The sequence below is a fragment of the Scylla paramamosain genome, chromosome 43, assembly GCF_035594125.1.
Source record: "Scylla paramamosain isolate STU-SP2022 chromosome 43, ASM3559412v1, whole genome shotgun sequence".
NCBI classification, from domain to species: Eukaryota; Metazoa; Arthropoda; class Malacostraca; order Decapoda; family Portunidae; genus Scylla; species Scylla paramamosain.
In genome coordinates, this window is record NC_087193.1 from 2,978,866 (window position 1) to 3,000,539 (window position 21,674).

At 38.8% G+C, this 21,674-nt stretch overlaps 1 long non-coding RNA gene across 1 annotated transcript; it reads right to left on the minus strand.

Annotated features, from left to right (window-relative positions):
* Positions 1 to 305: 305 nt before the first annotated feature.
* LOC135093523 (uncharacterized) lies at positions 306 to 21,005 on the minus strand. The gene is made up of 3 exons (XR_010263411.1): positions 20,914 to 21,005; positions 2,755 to 2,842; positions 306 to 456 (listed from the first exon to the last, which is right to left on the minus strand). It is a non-coding gene; the product is annotated as an uncharacterized LOC135093523 (long non-coding RNA).
* Between the last annotated feature and the right edge of the window lie 669 nt (positions 21,006 to 21,674).

The window sequence follows — 21,674 nt, forward strand, 5'->3', positions numbered from 1 at the left end:
ATTATCATTATTATTATTATCATTATTATTATTATTAGTAGTAGTAGTAGTAATAGTAGTAGTAGCAGTAGTAGTAGTAGTACTAGTTGTAGTAGTAGTAGTAGTATGATTATTGTTGTTGTCAGTCATTAGTATGATTATTGTTGTTGTCAGTCATTAATATTATTATTATTATTATTATTATTATTATTATTATTATTATTATTATCATTATTCTCTCTCTCTCTCTCTCTCTCTCTCTCTCTCTCTCTCTCTCTCTCTCTCTCTCTCTCTCTCTCTCTTCTTAGGAAAGCTCACCTGTGACGTAAAGGGCTTGATAAACCCTGCAAGCTCGGGTTGTAGCTCGGGACGCTTATAAGCTATTGTTTGCTGGTCCATGAACAGCGGAACACTAACGTCCATGACTTCTGACCGGTCTTCGCTGATCCCCATTGGTCCCAAGGCAAAGTCCACTTCCTGTGAAATATGTATGTGACTATATTGTACCATTGCATTGTCATTTACGTGTGTGTGTGTGTGTGTGTGTGTGTGTGTGTGTGTGTGTGTGTGTGTGTGTGTGTGTGTGTGTGTGCAGCTTTCTTTCAGAGAGAGAGAGAGAGAGAGAGAGAGAGAGAGAGAGAGAGAGAGAGAGGTCCAAATTGAGTGTGGGAAAACATGAACTGTGTGACAGGTAAGTGTTCTAGTAGGCATGTCGTGTGGATGTTATTAAAGTCTCTATGGATGACCACTACTGCACTTTGCATTTGGAATCTGACCAGATTCAAGACGTATATGAAATATTTAAAGTGGTCCTGCTTAACGGTAATGTATGACTGGGCATACCCGTACAGCACGGGATTATGACGGAGGCGGCAACTTTTTCTAGGGAAGGACGAGATGAGACTTTCGTGAGCAACCTGTAGGCCGGAATGAGAAATAAGAACCCCAAATTAACATTGTACAAGAATTTATTGAAAAAAAAAAATCGTGCCATAATTGATGTAATATGCCACTGAGGTGGCTGTCCGAGAGCGGTAGCGAAATATAATAAATTTTTGAGAAGAGGAGTTCACACGAATACCAGGTGCTGCCAAACATGGGCACGATGCTTTGAATATTCCCTGTAGAAATTTGGGAACTTGCTAAAAGGGGGGCGACATCGCGAAAAAAAAAAAAAGACAACTGAAAAGCAAATTCCTCCATCATAGAGGAAACGACACGGATACGAGTGCCAAGGTCTACGTCATCAGGGACACAAGTAGCAGAGTGAGAAAATCCGCAAACTGACCATTACCCAACTAAACCTCCCACAACCGCAGCTTAACCTCAAAGATGATGGTGATGGTCGAGTGTAAGTCTGTCACGAGAATATCCTTGCCTTGCAGCTTCACGATAAAGTGGTTCGTGTAAGCAGTGATGTCCGTAAGCAAGGCCAGACAAGCAGACCATTTTGAGTCGGAGGAAGTTATCAGCGTAGGGAATTCTGTTCCGAGAGAGGAAAGTGGCAATCTCTTACTGCAGGTTACACACACGGGACAGCATTGCTCTACAACTCAACCAGCGTACCTCGTAGAGCTAGATAAAATGATGCAAGAGAGGATGGATAAGGTTTGACCTTCACCACAACAGACAAGACGTCCACGAGGTTGGCAGACTCTTGGTGGATCATGCAGTATACTTTGTGGATGTGCTGTGTATGTCCGGCGGCCTCACAGTTACGCACTAGTAGTGAAGCAGCGACTTCCATCTCCACAATTATCGCCAAGTCTCCGTCATAACTGGCACGTGCCACTTCGTTGATCTCAGCAGTCACCTTGCGGAAGACGGAAGTTGTTTTCTGCAGGTCGCCTGACAAACTAGCGCTGGTGTTAGTCCTCTCAGCTACAGATATCGACGCAATGTTTGATGTTCATTGTTCTGTCTTTCACAATCTTGAAGCATATGAGGCACTGGGTTTGTCAAAAGCGCTCGATGAAGAAGTATTACTTCTCTTTCCACTCAGGATTGAAGACGGCAATGATGTTTTGGCAGAATTTGTTTATTATGCCTGGAGCTTTACGGCCAGATTGCAATGTTAGTGCTGAGTAGGGTGGCGGGCCGTGCGCTAGCCCTTTGGAGACCGTATATGGCCTGCAGGCCATAGTTTACCTGATCCTGATTTAAAGATTTGAATGGCGTGACATCACCACATTCCACAATCCGTGTCCACTGGTCACTGTGTACAGGGATAAGTGAACCGTGGCCAAAGCCTTCAACACCGCGCTTTTCAAGAGTGATTGAACCATCACGAGTGATCACTATCAAGAGTGATCGACTATCACCACATTGATGATAGTCGATCCTTTGGTATGTTCACGACAAGCCCGGAAGTAAACAGCACCGTCGACCCTCAGCTCGTGCCTCGAAGGCATAGACAAGCAGATAAACAACTTTCCTTCCCGTCTCTCTCTCTCTCTCTCTCTCTCTCTCTCTCTCTCTCTCTCTCTCTCTCTCTCTCTCTCTCTCTCTCTCTCTCTCTCTCTCTCTCTCTCACACACACACACACACACACACATACAGTAAACAACCGATTAGGCAAACTGTTATATAATAACCTACTACTACTAACTACTACTGCCGCTACTACAACTACTATAGGAATGTACACACTTTGTAATACTTTGGAAACAATAAGTTAACTGTGTGTGTGTGTGTGTGTGTGTGTGTGTGTGTGTGTGTGTGTGTGTGTGTGTGTGTGTGTTTAAGCATGTATATAACTGAACGTCAAAGACTCACCCCTCGCTCACACATGCCGACCATTCCAGTCCAGGAGCCGTTGGGAAGTCGCGTTCCCCAAGAACCGTCCCCTTCCACAAGGATGAAGCTAACACAAAGAAGTGAATCGTAATATATATATATATATATATATATATATATATATATATATATATATATATATATATATATATATATATATATATATATAGATTATATAGATAGATAGATAGATATAGATATAGATTTTTTTTTTTTTTGGTAGAGGGGACATTGGCCAAGGGCAACAAAAAGCCGATACAAAAAAAAAAAAAAAAACGCTGAGATGCCAGTCCCACAAAAGGGTCCAAAGCGGTAGTCAAAAAATGAAGGACAAGTGAAATACAGAAGCAGGCAGGGAGTTCCAGAGTTTACCAGAGAAAGGGATGAATGATTGAGAATACTGTTTAACTCCCGCATTAGAGAGGTGGACAGGATAGGGATGAGAAAAAGAAGAAGGTCTTGTGCAGCGAGGCCACGGGAGGAAAGGAGGCATGCAGTTAGCAAGATCAGAAGAGCAGTTAGCATGAAAATAGCGGTAGAAGACAGCTAGAGATGCAGCATTGCGGCGATAAGAGAGAGGCTGAAGACAGTCAGTTAGAGGAGAGGAACTGATAAGACGAAAAGCTTTTGATTCAAGCCTGTCTAGAAGAGCGGTATGAGCGAAACCCCCCTGACATGTGTAGCATGGACAAATAAGGCCCTTATACAGAGTTAGCAGCAGGGAGGGGAGGATGAGAAAAACTGGCGGAGACGTCTCAGAACGCTTAACTTCATAGAAGCTGTTTTAGCTAGAGATGAGATGTGAAGTTTCCAGTTCAAGTTACAAGTAAAGGGCAGACCGAGGATGTTTTGTGTAAAAGAGGGGGACAGTTGAATGTCACTGAAGAAGGGGATAGTTGTCTTGAAGGTTGTGTCGAGTTGATAGATGGAGGAATTGAATTTTTGAGGCTTTGAACAATACCAAGTTTGCTCTGCCACAATTAGAATTTTTAGAGAGATCAGAAGTCAGGCGTTCTGTAGCTTTCCTGCGAGAACTGTTTACTTCCTGAAAGGTTGGACTTATATGAAATGACGTGGAAAAGTGAAGGGTGGTATCATCAGCGTAGGATAGGACAAGAAGTTTGGTTTAGAAGATTATTGATGAATAACAGGAAGAGGGTAGGTGACAGGACAGACCCTTGAGAAACACCACTGTTAACAGATTTAAGAGAACAATGACCGTCTACTACAGCGTGAAGGAAACGGTCAGAAAGCAAACTTGAGATGAAGTTACAGAGAGAATGATAGAAACCATAGAAGGGTAGTTTGAAAAGCTTTGTGCCAGACTCTGTCGAAGTTTTTTGATATGTCTAAGGCAAGAGCAAAAGTTTCACCAAAATCTCTAAAAGAGGATCACCAAGACTCAGTAAGGAAAGCCAGAAGATCACCAATAAAGCGGCCTTGACGATCCATATTGGCGATCAGATAAAAGGTTGTGAAGTGATAGATATTTAAAAATCTTCATATTGAGGATAGATTAAAAAACTTTAGATAGGCTGGAAATTAAAGCAATAGGACGGTAGTTTGAGGGATTAGAACAGTCACCCTTTTCAGGAGCAGGCAAACTTTCAACAAGAAGGAAAGGTAGATGTTGACAGAGTTGGAAGAGTTTCACCAGGCAAGGTGGAAGCTCAGAGGCGCAGTTTCGAAGAACAATAGGAGGGACCCCATTAGGTCCATAAGCCTTACGAGGGTTTAGGCCAGTAAGGGCATGGAAAACATTGCGAAGAATTTCAATATGTAGCTTGAAAAAATCAGAGGGTGGAGAAGAGGAAGGAAAAGGCCCTGAATCGTCCAAGGTTGAGTTTTTAGCAAAGGCTTGAGCGAAGAGTTCAGTGTTAGAGATTTGGTTGAAATAAAGGCGGAAAAAAGAAGAAACAAAGTATCATCCTCTATGTCCGGACAAGCACAACTGCGAACCGGGACATTAGTAACACTTGACAAACACACGACACACAAATATACACAATAGAGCCACAACCAGACACTGGACTTAGCCAAAAGAGGGGGATGACTGAGCCTAGTCCCGTCAAAATACATCGCATAACGGCACAAAAATGCATTACTTTCCACAGAGTCATCCTCCGCCACAGGACCAGCCGGAATATGAGTCAATATGAGTCGCAAACACTCTCTCATCCGATATCTCTCGTAAATAGAATAATAATTAAAATAGAAGTAAAGAAAATAAGAAAATAAACACTGAAGAATAATGAATGAAAATTAAGATATGAAAATCAAAATAAAATATAGTTATAAGTTTAGAATATAAAAAGAAAATTAATGAAATAAAAATAATATAGTAATAGAAAATTGAAAAAAGAAAAAAAGAAAAAAAATAGATATGAAAAAAAATATATATGTAAGATTAAATTAAAAAACAAAGTAAATATATAATATAAAAGTTTAATAAAAAATACAAAAGTTCAAAATATAAGAAAGTATTAGAAAGTATTAGAAAGTAACACAGAAATATATAATAAAGACAAAGAAAACTGAAAATACGAAAAAGTTCATCATGTAAGTTTGAACATGAAACAAAACTTAATTCTTCGCTGAGTAAAGAGGCCATGTCCACACTCTGTCACGTCTCGGGAAAACTCATGCAAAACTGAACGTCTATGGGCAACGCTGAGCCCGGAGCTGACAGGAGTTAGAACAGACGCTGATCTGTTGTCGTAACGTCTATGAGGCCTTTACAGAACAGAGTAAATCACAAAATAAAGGATAAAAAAAAAGAGAGAAAATATAAATATGAAAATACAGAAAAAATATATAGTTTTAAGTTTAGAGGAGGAATTGAACAGGAAAAATATATAGAAAATAAAATAAAAAATACAATATATATATATATATATATATATATATATATATATATATATATATATATATATATATATATATATATATATATATATATATATATATATATATATATATATATATATATATATATATATATATATATATATATATAAATATATATATATATATATAAATATATATATATATATATATAAATATATATATATATATATATATATATATATATATATATATATATATATATATATATATATATATATATATATATATATATATATATATATATATATATATATATATATATATGAAAGAAAATCCAAAGTTCTAGTTTTAGGTGTAGAACAGAAATTAAACCGAAGAAATATAAAAAACAAAATTGTATATATATATATATATATATATATATATATATATATATATATATATATATATATATATATATATATATATATATATATATATATATATATATATATGAAAGAAAAAGTTAAGCTGTAAGTTTATATTAGAAAGTAAAAAGCAAAGAAAAGAAATTATATAAAAAGAAAAATTAATATCGAGAAAATAAAAGAAGAAGAAAAGTTATAAGTTTAAACTAGATAGTAGTTTGAATTAGAAAGTAAAACATAAAAAAAGTAATAAAAAGAAAAAATGGAAATAAAATGTAAAAGCGAAAACAAAATATCATTGAAGAAAATTGAAGAAAAATTCTAGTTTTAAAATTTAGAGTAAAAAGCAGAAAAGTGAAAAAAAAAAGAACAAAAATCAATATATATATATATATATATATATATATATATATATATATATATATATATATATATATATATATATATATATATATATATATATATATATATATATATAATACAGAAATCTTCCCTCCTTGAATGACTTCGCCTCGAATCACTCAGCACCACGACTACGGTTTTTGATCTCCTGGCTACTGTTTGAACAAAAGGATGGTCCCAAGCGGCTAGCGAGACGCAGACAGTCTAGAACATGTGATGGGGGAGGGAAAGCAGGGTGAACGGTGTGGAGAATTGGATGGGGAGAGGCTGTACCGCGCGCCTCGTTTTCATCCTACCCGGGTTCGCTCTCTCTCTTAGACTGAGCATTTAAGTTTCGAGCATTCTAGGGGTTTTATTTGGGTGGCTGAGTGAAAACAAACTACCCAACAGGAAAGAGCAATTCTTCTACTACATGACTCTGCAAATTATCAAAAAGGACTGGGTGGGGGAAGAATCACTTCAAACTTAGAGAGTTAAGTAACTGTAAATATGGTTCCTCTCGATTCGACGCGTCTACGACTTGTCCTCTCTCTCTCTCTCTCTCTCTCTTCTCGATATTTCTATGTTTTCAGTTCTCTTAGTTTCTAATGAGTAGGACGCTCTGCTTAACAATATATATATATATATATATATATATATATATATATATATATATATATATATATATATATATATATATATATATATATATATATATATATATATATATATAATTTTATTTTATTATTTTTATTATTATTATTATTTTTTTTTTTTTTTCAGCCTCTGTACCTCGGCGCTCGGGGTTGGTGTGTGGCAAGTGCGCATGTCACATTACTCCCCTGTCTCGTCCTTGTTCCTCATCCACCTCTCCCCTTCTCTCTCATGTGACTCCCTCGCTTTGAGAAGCGCGGGCTAGGAGTGGCGTCCTCAGTCGTGGGCCATTTGGCGAGAGAGTAATATGTGCTGCGAGGCAGGACGAGGCTCAAAGAATTTGTGTGTTATATAAGCTTAGAGGCGTTTAGTTTCTAGTTAAAGCAGTAAGCTCCTGGTGATAACAGATGAGAAATAAGTGTCTCCGAAAGACTACTTTTGATTTTCCTGCCTCGTAAATTAATATCTTGTTTACCACGACTCCTCGTCCATGCAGTGGAGAATTCGGCGTGTCTGTGAGCTGTCAGTAGACTCTACTTTTCTTTTAAGGACAGCTTGTTCGTGTATTTGTTGTTTTATTACATGCTACTTTCATCCAGGTTGGACAGAAGATTATATACAAACTGCCGTGCAGTGAAGTTTATTCCTTCCTCAGGCACTGCTGTTGTGTGGATGCTAGGAGCCTGTCGTCCAGGAGGTTGTAAACTCAACTAATCTGCAGGAGGATAAAATACCTTGTTGGGCGGTTCGTTATGGAGGTCAATTATCCAAAGAGGTATTTTACCTCGACTTCTTAAGTCTTTTGTCGTAATTGTTCTTTCTTAGAATGTATCATTCTTAACAATTATTATTTTCTGTTCTCTCCTACTCTATCTATCCACATTTTCAATCCAAAGCTAGATGTTGTGTTTATGTGCGCAGCGACTTACCTGTTCTCGTGCCCACGCTCTTGAATCTTCCGAGTTTTTCTCCATCTGGCTACGACTACAGAGTCACTCTCATACTAAATTTATCTGTCCTCTCACCTAACTTCTCTAATTAAGAGATCCTTTGACTACTTAACTTCCAGAGTGGAGCACATTATGACTCTCTTCCCTTTTGCTGAGATATCGATTTTTGGAGACTTCAATGTTCGTCACCAGCTTTGGCTTTCCTCTCCCTTCAGTGACCATCCTATGAACTACCCTTCAACTTTCCTATCCTCCATGACCTAGAGCAATTCGTGCAAAACCCTACTCGTATTCCTGACCGTCTTGGAGATATGCCTAATATTCTTGACCTTTTCCTGACCTCTAATCCTTCTGCTTATGCCGTCACCCTCTCTTCTCTGTTGGGCTTCTCCAATCACAATCCCATATCTGTGCCTAGTCCTATCGCTCAAATCCTTCCTCAGGATCCCTCTAAGTGGAAGTGCCTCTGGCGTTTTGCCTCTGCTAGTTAGGGGGACCTGAGGAGGTATTTTCCTGATTTTTCTTGGAATGACTACTGCTTTCGTGTCAGAGACCCGTCTTTGTGTGCCAAGTGCATAACAGAGGTAATAGTGTTTGGCATGGAAGCGTACATTCCTCACTTTTTTTTTCTCGACCTAAACCTTCCAAACCTTGGTTTAACACACTTTGTTATCGTGCTATACATGATACAGAGGTGCCCACAAAAGGTATTTAAGCCTTTCCATCACCAGAATCTCATGCACTTTCTATTTCTGCCAAGTCTGCCCTCCAAATAGCCAAAAGCTCTTACATTAACAGAAAGTGTCAAAATCTTTCTCCCCTCGTGACTTCTTGTATCTAGCCAAAAATATCTTCAATAACTTTGCTTCTTCTTATTTCCTCCTTTATTTCAACCAGATAGCACCACTGCTATCAGATCTATCTCTTCGTTCAAACCTTTGCTAAAAACTCTACCTTGGACGATTCCTCCACCCTCTGACTACTTCATGCTACCTAATGAAATTCTTCAAAATGGTGTTTCCCATGCCCTCGCTGGCCTAAACCCTCGGAAGGCTTATGGACCTGATGGGCTCCCTCCTACTGTTCTTCGAAACTGTGCCTCCGTGCTTGCACCTTGCCTAGTCAAACCTTTTAACTCTGTCTATCAACATCTACCTTTCGTTCTTGCTGGAAGTTTGCCTACATTCAGCCTGTTCCTTAAAAGGGTAATCATTTCAATCCCTCAAACTAGTGTCCTATTCCTTTAATTTTTGCCTATCTAAAGTTTTTTTTTTTTTAATGTATCCTCAACAGGATCTCTTTCAACAGAATCTCCTCAACAGGATATCTTTCACTTTACGACCTTGTATCTGATCGTAAAGTATGGGCTCCATCAAGGCCACTCTACTGGTAATCTTCTGGCTTTCCTTACTAAATCTTTGTCATCCTCTTTTAGAGATTTTGGTGAAACTTTTGCTGATGCCTTGGATATATCAAAAGCTTTTGATAGAGTCCGGCACAAACTACCCTCCTATGGTTTCTATCCTTCTCTCTGTAACTTTATCTCAATTTTCCTTTCTGACTGTTGTATTGCTGCTATGGTAGACGCTCACTGTTCTTCTAGATCACTTAACAGTGGTGTGCGTCAGGGTTCTGTCCTGTCCCCCACTCTCTTATTATTAAAAAATGACCTAAACCAAACTTCTTGTCCTATTCACTTCCAATGATGCCACCCTGCACTTTTCCACGTCTTTTCATAGACGTCCATAGACGTAAACATTTCACGCAGGGAAGTTACAGAACGCCTGACTTATGATCTTTCAAAAATTTTTGATTTGGGTAGAACAAACTTGGTATTGTTCAATGCCTCAAAAACTCAATTCCTCCAACTATCAACTCGACACAACCTTCCAGACAACTATCCCCTCTTCTTCAGTGACACTCAAATGTCCCCCTCTTCTACACTGAACATCCTCGGTCTGTCCTTTGCATATAATCTGAACTGGTAACTTCACATCTTATCTCTAGCTAAAATAGCTTTTATGAAGTTAGGTGTTCTGAGACGTCTTCGCCAGTTTTTCTCACCCACACAGCTGCTAACTCTGCACAAGGGCCTTATCCTTTCATGTATGGAGTATGCTTCACATGTATGTTGGGTTCCACTCATACCGCTTTTCTAGACAGGGTGGAATGAAAAGCTTTTCGTCTCATCAACTCCTCTCCTCTAACTGACTGTCTCTCTCATCGCCGCCATGTTGCATGTCTAGCTATCTTCTACCGCTATTTTCATGCTAACTGCTCTTCTGATCCTGTTAACTTCATGCCTCCCCTCCTCCCGCGACCTCGCTGCACAAGACTTTCTCTTACCCACACAGACTTTCACAGACTTTCTCTTACCCATATTATGTCCACCTCTGTAAAGCGAGAGTTAACCAGCATTCTCAGTCACTCATCCCTTTCTCTGGTAAACTCTGGAACTCCCTGCCTGCTTCTGTATTTCCACCTTCCTATGACTTGAATTCCTTCAAGAGAGAGGTTTCAAGACACTTATCCTTCAATTTTTGACAACTGCTTTGGACCCTTTAATGGGACTGGCATCTCACTAGGTTTTGTTTTTTTTTTTCATTGGATTTTTGTTGCCCTTGGCCAGTGTACCCTCCACGTAAAAAAAAAAATGTATATCCATTATTTCATATATCCATCCCACATACGATGTGTTCATATATTCATCGCACGTGTGCCGATGGCCAGCTATTCTATTCTATTTTTAACCTTTCCCCTCCTTCTCTACCTCTCAAAGTAATTTCACACCCACTTCCAGTTCTTCCTACTCATTGGTTAAAATAGCGACCTCTCCCATTTGCTCCTTTACCTCATTTCCTGGCATTTCAATTGGTCATTTCTTCACCCCAAAACCTAAATTGTGATCCACTTAGCTCAGATAAATATAGCCCGCCTGGTAGCTAGCTCTCAGTCACCGTCCGAGTTAGTCACGAGAGTATCAGTTTCGCCCAGTTCCACCTCAGTTCCGCTCACAGTCTTGAGAGACGCTGCTCAGTCATCATCACATGCAGAAGTTCATATCACTTTAGAGAGAGAGAGAGAGAGAGAGAGAGAGAGAGAGAGAGAGAGAGAGAGAGAGAGAGAGAGAGAGAGAGAGAGAGAGAGAGAGAGAGAGAGAGAGAGAGAGAGCAATCAATCGTCACGTTATAATCTCGCCTCATATCAAGTGTGTACATTCTACTATTAAATCAAGAAGAACTCTCATTATCGTGCTTTTTTTTACTTGCACACATCGACAATATCAACTTACTACCCACGACGTCCTCGCTACCAACAATACCAAGCTCACTACCGGTCCTCCACGCTACTAACACCCGAAACTCCTCATCTGATCCAGCGGTTACAAGCATAATCATTGTCACGATCCTGGTTATCTTTACAAGAAAGTGGACGGTACACTCATTACAGAAAATTTTAAAGGTCTGGATTTTTAAACGCCTCGACTACTTACCCGACCTATTTGAAATCGCCAGCTATTAAACCCTCTCACAAAAGCCTTACCTTGGCACAACACGCCAGAAATCACCTCAATATCAGATCAGTATTACGGTAGAAAACACAATTATTCTATATGATAGCAAAAAATATTAATAATAATGATAGCTTACAAATAAATTGAGGTAGTACACATTAAAAGGAAATTAGGGAACAAATTTCTACCCTAGACCAACATGGAATAACTCCCACACTCAATTACAATAGATTCAAGCTCTTATTTTGCCTCTCTTTTTGCTTAAAGGTTATACACATCAATATATGACATTCCCGTCACTTTACAAAGCACTAAAACCCTTTTGCTCCTTGACAGACTGCTGAAATATTCTCCCCAGTTGCAAGAATTTCCCCGAACGCCGTCCCTGCGTCAGTTAAATATCAATTCCCGTATCTTATCTCCTCAAACCTCACAAGACATCACCACCATCACCATAGTTCACTTATAACACCAAAACACCATCCCCAAAGACACCAATAATGCCACAACACCACCACAACCACAAAATGGCTGCCGCTCACTCCCACGCTTCCCCCTCAGCGTTATGTCACCGACACAACTCACCAATCAAATTTCAGGGGACAAGAACTCTTGGTACCACAAGTCTCACCAACCTGATCCTGAATATCAGAGTTATACACCACATCACTAATACCTCCACACACCCACTCAGTCACCACACCACCACCCAAATTTATCTCATGAGAAACGCCACCCTTCCGCTCCCCTTAAGGCCTCTATCATTCTGAAGATTTTGCCGATTCAGATACAAAAACCAGACACGTATTATCCCTCGCATCCGCACATTCCTTTTCCAATACACCTTTTTCCTTATATATAGATACATATAAACAGCTTAAATTATGAAGAGAATAATACTACACGATATAAAATGATTAAGCCCTATACTAACTTATAACTAAGAATAAAGATACGAGTATGTTCAGAAGGAAAACGGAACGTGGGGGACACTAAGATGTGTTCCTTTTCAGGGTAAACTCAGCCAATAACATGACATCTCCTTTCCAAAATAGGCGTAAGACACCTGATTAGGATGCCTCACGACTAGATAGGGTGCGAGACAAGGCATCAGCAATTACATTCTCACTGCCTTTTACATGGTGATTTTTTAGGTCATAATCCTGTAAGACCATGCACCGCCTCATCAACCTTTTTTTTTTTTTTTTATGCAGGGTAATCAGGGGGTTGTGGTCAGTGAAGACTGACTGCCCTGTCCCTTTGACATAGACTTCAAAATGACTCAAACTCAGCACAAGTCCCAAACCCTCTTTTCCAATAGGGCTGTAAGCCCTCTGATATGGTAGCAGCTTCTTAGAATAATAGCCTATGTGATGTTCAACTCCCTCATGATCCTGCATTAACAGCAGTTCTCACTTTACCTTTCCCTACCTTGAAACCTACGTATTCCACATCAGTTTGCACAAAATGACTTTTCATCAAGTTTACAGTGAGACTGGCATCATCCAGCCTCCTGAATACTTCCTTCAGTAACTGCACATGCTCTTCCCAACTCTCAGTGTATAACAGAATGTCATCTATATATATATATATATATATATATATATATATATATATATATATATATATATATATATATATATATATATATATATATATATATATATATATATATATATATATATATATATATATATATCGTATGACACACCTCGTATATATATATATATATATATATATATATATATATATATATATATATATATATATATATATATATATATATATATATATATATATATATATATATATATATAGACTGACTGGCATCATCCAGCCTCCTGAATACTTCCTTCAGTAACTGCACATGCTCTTCCCAACTCTCAGTGTATAACAGAATGTCATCTATATATATATATATATATATATATATATATATATATATATATATATATATATATATATATATATATATATATATATATATATACACAGAACATCCTTTCAATCCTTTCAATACTCTGTTCATCAATCTCTGAAAAGAGCTGCCACTGTTCTTCATCCCAAACGGAAGAACTTTGTACTGATACAATCCTTCCATGATGACAAAAACTGATATGGCTTTTGCCCTCTCAGTAAGACCTACTTGTCATTACCCTTTTAACAAGTAAATTTTTTGTTATAAAGTTTGTATTACCCACATGATCTGTACAATCATCAAATCTAGGGATAGAGTAAGCATCAGGTTCTGTCACCATGTTAACCTTCCTATAATCCATACAAAAACGGAAATTCTCTTTACCAGGTTTGGGCACTAATACACATGGTGAGCTCCATGGACTTCACTGGGCTCAATCAAGTCATGCTCCAACATATACTCTACTTCCTTTCTCATGATTTCCTTTTTCCGTGGGTTAACTCTGTGAGGGTGTTGTTTGATAGGTTCAGCCTCCCCAACATCTACATCATGTACCACCATATTTGTTTTTCTGGTTGTATCAGGGAACAAAGAACTAAATTTTTCAATAATCTCCCTAATCTTTTCCCTCTTTTCTAACTCCATGTGTATCAGTTTATTATTCAAATTCTCTAACACGAATGAGTTCTCCAGCACCATTCCCTCACACCTACTCAGTTTCATTTCAGACCACTCCCCTTCCACCTCTGTGGTTACATTCACACTTTTTACTCCTTTTCTACTTTATTTTCCTTTTCTCCTTTTCGTTCATGGAAAGGCTTCAACATATTTGTGACATAACTGGTTCTTTTTCTTCCTCACTGGAGTTTTTACAACATAATTCACATCACTCACTTTTCTCTCATTTTTCTCTCATTTTTCTCATTTTCTCTCATTACTAGGTCCACTGAACCTGATCTTCAAAGCCTCCCCAATATCTACATCATGTACAACCATATTTGTTTTTCTGGTTGTATCAGGGAACAAAGAACTAAATTTTTCAATAATCTCCCTAATCTTTTCCTTCCTTGCAATGGGAAAAGGACTAAGACCTTGTCCCTAGGCTAGAAGGATCTGTTTTTTGCCTTTTTGTCATACCAGGCCTTCATCTCACTTTGACTACCTTTCACATTTTCTTGCGCAATTTCCCTAGCTCTCATTAATCTGTCCTTGAAATCTGACACATACTTCACCACATTAGGAGGCTCCTCTGCCCCTAATTACTTTTCTTTTACCATCCTCAAAGGACCATTTACCTCATGCCCATACACTAACTCAAATGGACTGAAACCTGTTGACTCACACACTCTCAACACGGACAAAGCATGCGGCAACGCCTAATCCCACTCTATACTCATCTCCTCACAATACATCCTGAGATTATTTTTTAGAGTCTGGCGAAATCTTTCTACACAACCCTGGGACTAGGGATGATAAGCACTCGATAGCTTCTGTTCAATCTTCAGGCCCCTTAGAATTTCCTTTAACACGCGAAAAGTCAAATTACTTCCCTGGTCTGATTGCAACATCTTAGGAATTCCCACCCATGAGAAAAAATTCACCCACTCCCTCACAATATTTTTAAAGTTTATACTCCTGAGGGAAATGGCCTCAAGGAATCTGGATGACATGCACATAACAGTCAGCAAATATTGGTTTCCCCTCCTGGTCCTTGGTAAAGGACATATACAGGCTATCACAACCTTACTGAAAGGCTACTCAACCACAAGTGTATGGTGAAGAAGGGCACGGCGAATCACTTGGTTCGGCTTGCCCACCTTCTGACATAAGCCACAAGTTTTCCAAACTCGTTCACATCACCTCTCACTTTGGGCCAGTAAAAATGACAGAATTTTTCCTAGGGTTTTTCTGACCCCCAAGTGTCCCGGCAGATTTCCTTCATATGCCATTTCCAATATTTTCTTCCTATACACCTGTGGTATTACTATCTGCTTTTTCACCATCCAGCGATCGGAGGTTGGGGCTCCAACTTCTCAATAATACACCGTTATCCACATAGTAACCCACATACTCATCACCAAGCTCACCCAGCCTTTTAGCCTCATTCCAAAGAGGCTTCAGGCCTTCATCACTCTCCTGAGTTTTTATCAACTCACTCTCCTCTACCTCGAAATCAAGGTTGGGTTCCACCCGGCCTACAACCTTTCCATCACACGCATGCTTCCCTCCATTTTCACCGTGCCTTCACTGGTGAAATGTTGAAAGCCCTCATCCTTCTGTGACTCCTCTTGTATCTGTGAGTTCATATTCTCTACTTACTTCACCAGGTCCCTTTTGGCGGCCACTGATCCCACTGGCTTTGGCCTTCCCATCAGACAATGATACTTCCTATGACCACTTCCCCAACATCCAAGGCACTTAACTGCACCTTCATTACCACCACTCTTGTTGTAGTAGATAGTGCTTCCCTGCCTAATCCTGTTTGGCATAGGCTTCAGGATGTGGTTGGGTGGCGGGGGGATGTTGTAATGGTGGGAAAAATTATAGTTGTTTGGGCGGGGCTGGTTTGTCCAAAGAAATAATCTTGAGCTCATCTGGTGGTCATTCCTGTATCTCTGATAACCATCACATTTGTTGGAGAATGACTTTCTCCCTCCTTGGTATTCTTCTCTGCTCAGTCCATGGGCTTCAAAATAATTGTTAGCCCTGCGCCCAGCTTCCATCACATCTTTTACATTATGTAATATGAGCTCGTATTTTAAACTGGGGGGCAACTGGTCCATAAATTGTTACATCAGCAGAAATCCTTTCATTTTCTCAACCGTAGTGACTTCCTCTGCCTTCATCCATCGCGTTATGGTTTAAGACAGCACTCTCGAGTCATCTCCAGATAAGTGGCAAGTGGGCGTTTTCTAATCCTGAGAAACCTTTCCTGGTACACTACCGGATTTATATGGGTTGATCCCAACACCGCTTCTTTTATCACTTCAAAATCACTCGCTTCTTCCTCACTTAAATTCGCATATGCCTCTCTGGCCATTCCTTCAAATTAAGACTCGACCAGCAATGCCCACTCATCTTAATCCCATCCCCCTCAACTTTGCAGCTTTTTTTTTTCTTTTTTTCAAACTGAAGGAAGAAATCTTCTTCCTCTCCTTCCAAAAATTTAGGCACATATATAACATCTCTTTCTACACACCCGTTCCCTTGAGCACCGTTTCCTCCGTGGCCTTTTTCTGTCATTTTTTTTTCTATTTCCACTTCTTTCTGCATTTGCAACTGCATTGCTGCATCTTCACTTTTTTTTACGTTTGCATCTGCTCCCTCTGCATTTGCAATTAAAGTTTCATTAACTCAAACATTTCACTTCTAGGAAGGCCATCAATTCCACCAAGTGCACCCAGATTTATCTCACTCACCTCAGCACCTCCTTCTAACGCTCTCTCCATCATCATCCTCACTTTCATCACCATCATTTTTAAACTAGCTCCTCTCCATGAGATTCTTTTTTTTTTTTAACTCCACCTGCATTTCCTCCTTTTTCTTGGAGTTCAACTCTACTTGGAACTTCTCAGCCATTAAACACAGTTCCTCCTTGGTTAGCGGGTACAAGGCATGGACACTCCTTGACAGAAAGAATACCTCAACACGTTTAGCCGCCGTGATTACAATTACTACACTTCACAAAATATTCCTCTAAATATTACAGCATTGGTTATTTAAAATACCCAATAAAATACACTTTCACACACCAATACGGGCACCATAAAATAAAATACACAAGATGTACATACAAAATTTAAAGAAATATTTCACACAGGTAAATTTTTCTCACCCCACAAAATATTCAAAATCCCGGACTGGCCCCAATTTCTGTCACGATCTCGGTTATCTTTCCAGGAAAGTGGACATAAGAACATAAGAACATAGGAAATTAGGGAAGCTGCAAGAAGCGACCATGTATGAAACATATCTACCTATTTCCACCTATCATCTACATCCATAAACCCATCTAATCTTCTCTAAAAGCTCCCTAATGCCTTAGCACTAACAACGATCGCAACTCTAAATTAGATCCATTGTTCTTTTGGCCACAGCATGTCATCGAATCTCTCCATGGCGACAAAGTAAAATTCTAGATTTCAAAACCTTAGTAGAACAGATCTTCCATGTCGATCATTTGAAGCGGATTTGATGATGAGTGTGCACATCAGGTATCATTAAGTTCTGATTTAACAAAATCCCAAAAACGACTCTAGCTTATCCACACACACACCTCTTTCTTACAGACTGAAATTTCGTTCCCATTCTAAGGTTTAATCATCCACTCTCAATATCCTATATAAATGTGTACATTTCTCTTACTTATATGTGTTATATATGTCTTATGTTATCTTGTCATGTCTGTATATGTGTATATATATATATATATATATATATAGAGAGAGAGAGAGAGAGAGAGAGAGAGAGAGAGAGAGAGAGAGAGAGAGAGAGAGAGAGAGAGAGAGAGAGAGAGGTACGGAAGATAGGTACAGGTCTTTGTTGAACTTTTCGTTGTATAAAAAAACATATGACGAAAATTTGTTATTTGTTATTTGTTATCGTTCTGTACCCTCTCTCTGATGTCATGTATTATCTGTTAATTGCTCGTATCTAATTGCTCTCCTTATTGTTATGCTCAAATGCGAGGATGCATTTTTCGTGGGGGAAGGCAAATGCATCAGTCTGAACAATTTCATATATATATATATATATATATATATATATATATATATATATATATATATATATATATATATATATATATATATATATATATATATATATATATATATATATATATATATATATATATCCCACATGTGATGTGTTCATATATTCATCCCACATGTCCCTATGGCCAGCCAGTCTATTTTTAAGCTTTCTCCTTCTTTACTTCTCAAGGGAATTTCACACCCACTTCCAGTCCTTAGGGAAAACACCTGCCTTCGCTTCTGACTCTCCTTCCTGATCATTAGCTAAAATAGCGACCTCTCCTATTGATTCCTTTACCTCATTTCCTGGCATTTCATTGGTCATTTCTTCACTCCAAAACCTAAATCGTGATACACTTAGCTCAGATAAATATAGCCCACATAGTAGCTAGCGCTCTAGCTCTCATGGTAGCTAGCTAGTGATTCTCCGAGTGTCAGTCACGAGAGTATCAGTTCCGCTCAGTTCCAGCTCAGTTCCGCTCAGTTACAGTCTTCAGAGACGCTGCTCAGTCATCATCACGTGCAGAAGTTCCTATCACCTTAGAGAGAGAGAGAGAGAGAGAGAGAGAGAGAGAGAGAGAGAGAGAGAGAGAGAGAGAGAGAGAGAGAGAGAGAGAGAGAACAATCAATCGTCACGTTATAATCTCGTCTCGTATCGTGTGTACATTCTCTTTACTATTAAATCAAGAAGAACTCATTATCGTGTTTTTTTTACTCGCACACATCAACAATATCAACTTGCTACCCACGACCTCCTCGCTACCAACAATACCAAGCTCACTACCGGTCCTCCACGCTACCAACACGCCAAGCTCCTCATCTGATCCAGTGGTGGCAAGCATCATCATCAACTGGGCAAGTATTCTATCAAAACAAGCGGTAGCAGAAAAAAAATAAAATATCCGATAGAGTAGAACAAGAACATGGCTCACGATTCCTTCTCAGCGAGTGGAGAGTTGCTTGGCAGTAGTAACATTCCCTTCCCTGTTGGTGGTTGAAACAGGGTGGCGACCATAGTTGTATAATTCGGCAGGAGGGCGCTGTAAAGCCTTTTAAAGGCTTTTGATTCACTGTACCACGAGATACTACCGGATAAGTTATTGAACTACTGGGTTAGAAGATTCCGTTCAAAATTATTTATTAGTTATAATTCTGACAGACAACAGGTTGTAAATAACAAATTTTCGTCATACGTTTTTTTATACGACGAAAAGTTCTACAAAGACCTGTACCTCTCTTCCGTACCTCTCATCCCCTCTTAACCCTGAAAAGAGAAACCTGTTCCACTCGCTATGTATAGCACTGCACTGACTAAAAGCACGGGCACGAAGTCCCTTTACACCAGCAAAACACGGAACAATTAACCCAGAAAAGCACAGAGACGCGCTCACAAATATCCAGGGGAAGGCTACGGACGCTACCGCATTACCGGCTGTGGGGGTATCTGGACTTGGATGAGCCTGCCGGTGAGGTGGGAGGGTCGCCCAAGGTCGGCTCGTAAACGAACCCATTGGGTCTCAAGTCGCTCCGGAATCTTCCGAGGCTTCTCTCCACCCAACCTTGTTCCGGCTCAGGTCTAAAACATTTGAGATGAGTGGTTAACTCCCCATACCTCGACACAACAGCGAATACTAGTAAGTCATAGTTAGGTATGACTGCCTCTACACTTTTCTGTTCAATTTTCTGATGTGGTTTACCTATTCATTGTCATTTTACTTGTTTCACAAGTAAAGGTGGTAAATATGCTTAAATATTGCAAAATAATCATGCATACCGACGTTCTTTAATTCTAACACGTGCATTCCTAAAACTTTATGTTATTAGTTTGAGTTTGGTAGCGGCAACATACAACATTTATTGTTAAATAATCATTTAATTAGATTAATTAAGTTCTTCTTAACTAAGGATTTTTAACACAATGTGTCTATATCATCAATTTAATTACCGGCTTAAGAAAAAGCTTAAAGGAATAGAAAAAAAAATATATGTGAGTGGAAGTCGGGACTGGATATTAGAGAAATGAAAGTAGGTAGAACAGAGTACTAGTATATGATATATACAAAGCAGGAGCAGGAAAAACGGGAAAGCAGTAGACTAGATAGTGTGGCACGAAGGGTAGATGCATTTAAATACTTGGTAGTGAGATGGGAAGAATCCAAGTTGGATGGAGAAGCTGGAGAGACGTACCATGAGTATTGTGCGAAAAAAAAAAAAATGCCACTGAAATGAAAAAAAAAAAGTGTACAAAACTATGGTTAGACCAACAACAACGTAATGAATGAAAGCAGTACTTAAGAAACCAAATGAGGGGAAGATGGAGGTATCTGAAATGAGAATGTTGAGATGGATGTGTGGGATGACAGTATCGTTAATGCAAGGATCAGAGGAACAGTGAAGGTGGCAGAGGTGTCGAAAAAGACACAAGAGGCGAGACCTATTACGTAGATGGTAGGGGCACGTCATGTGGAGTGATGGACGAAGTAATGAAAAAATCGCTGGAGATGGAAGTAGAGGGGAAAAAGGAGGGGAAGACCTAAGGCAAGATAGAAGGATTGCATAGCAGTGGATATGAGGGAAAAAAATAATAATTCCAACATAGCAGGCGATAGAGACCGGTGGAGGCGGTCATCAAACACAGCGATCCCAAATAAAGACATAATAATGAAGCTGACGAAGAAGATACATTTAATAAATTAAACGCCATTTGACTTACCAAATCCCAAGGTTGGCTGTGAGGGTTTGGAGAAAGATCTTCATAACCCCACCGACGTCACCATTCCCAAGTGATACTGAGTATGGCGGCCACTGTTTGGAAAGAGAGAGAGAGAGAGAGAGAGAGAGAGAGAGAGAGAGAGAGAGAGAGAGAGAGAGAGAGAGAGAGAGAGAGAGAGAGAGAGAGAGAGAGAGAAACACTTTTGAAACACTTCATTATACTTGCTGAATCTAAAAACATACATAATATTATATTTCTTTTAATACAAGTGCCCATTGTTAATTTTTTGTCCAGCAGTGGTTATATCTTATAATTTAGTACCCACTAAAGATAATTATAATACAAAGCATATGCACATATAAACACATACTCACACACATATACATATACATACATATTCATACATACTTATACATACACACATTTATATACATACATACTTGTATACGCATACAAACATACATGCAAGCATACATACACACATACAATATATATATATATATATATATATATATATATATATATATATATATATATATATATATATATATATATATATATATATATATATATATATATATATATATATTATATATTCTTGAAACCTCCCTCTTGAAGGAATTCAAGTCGTAGGAAGGTGGAAATACAGAAGCAGGCAGGGAGTTCCAGAGTTTACCAGAGTAAGGGATGAATGATTGAGAATACTGGTTAACTCTTGCGTTAGAGAGGTGGACAGAATAGGGGTGAGAGAAAGAAGAAAG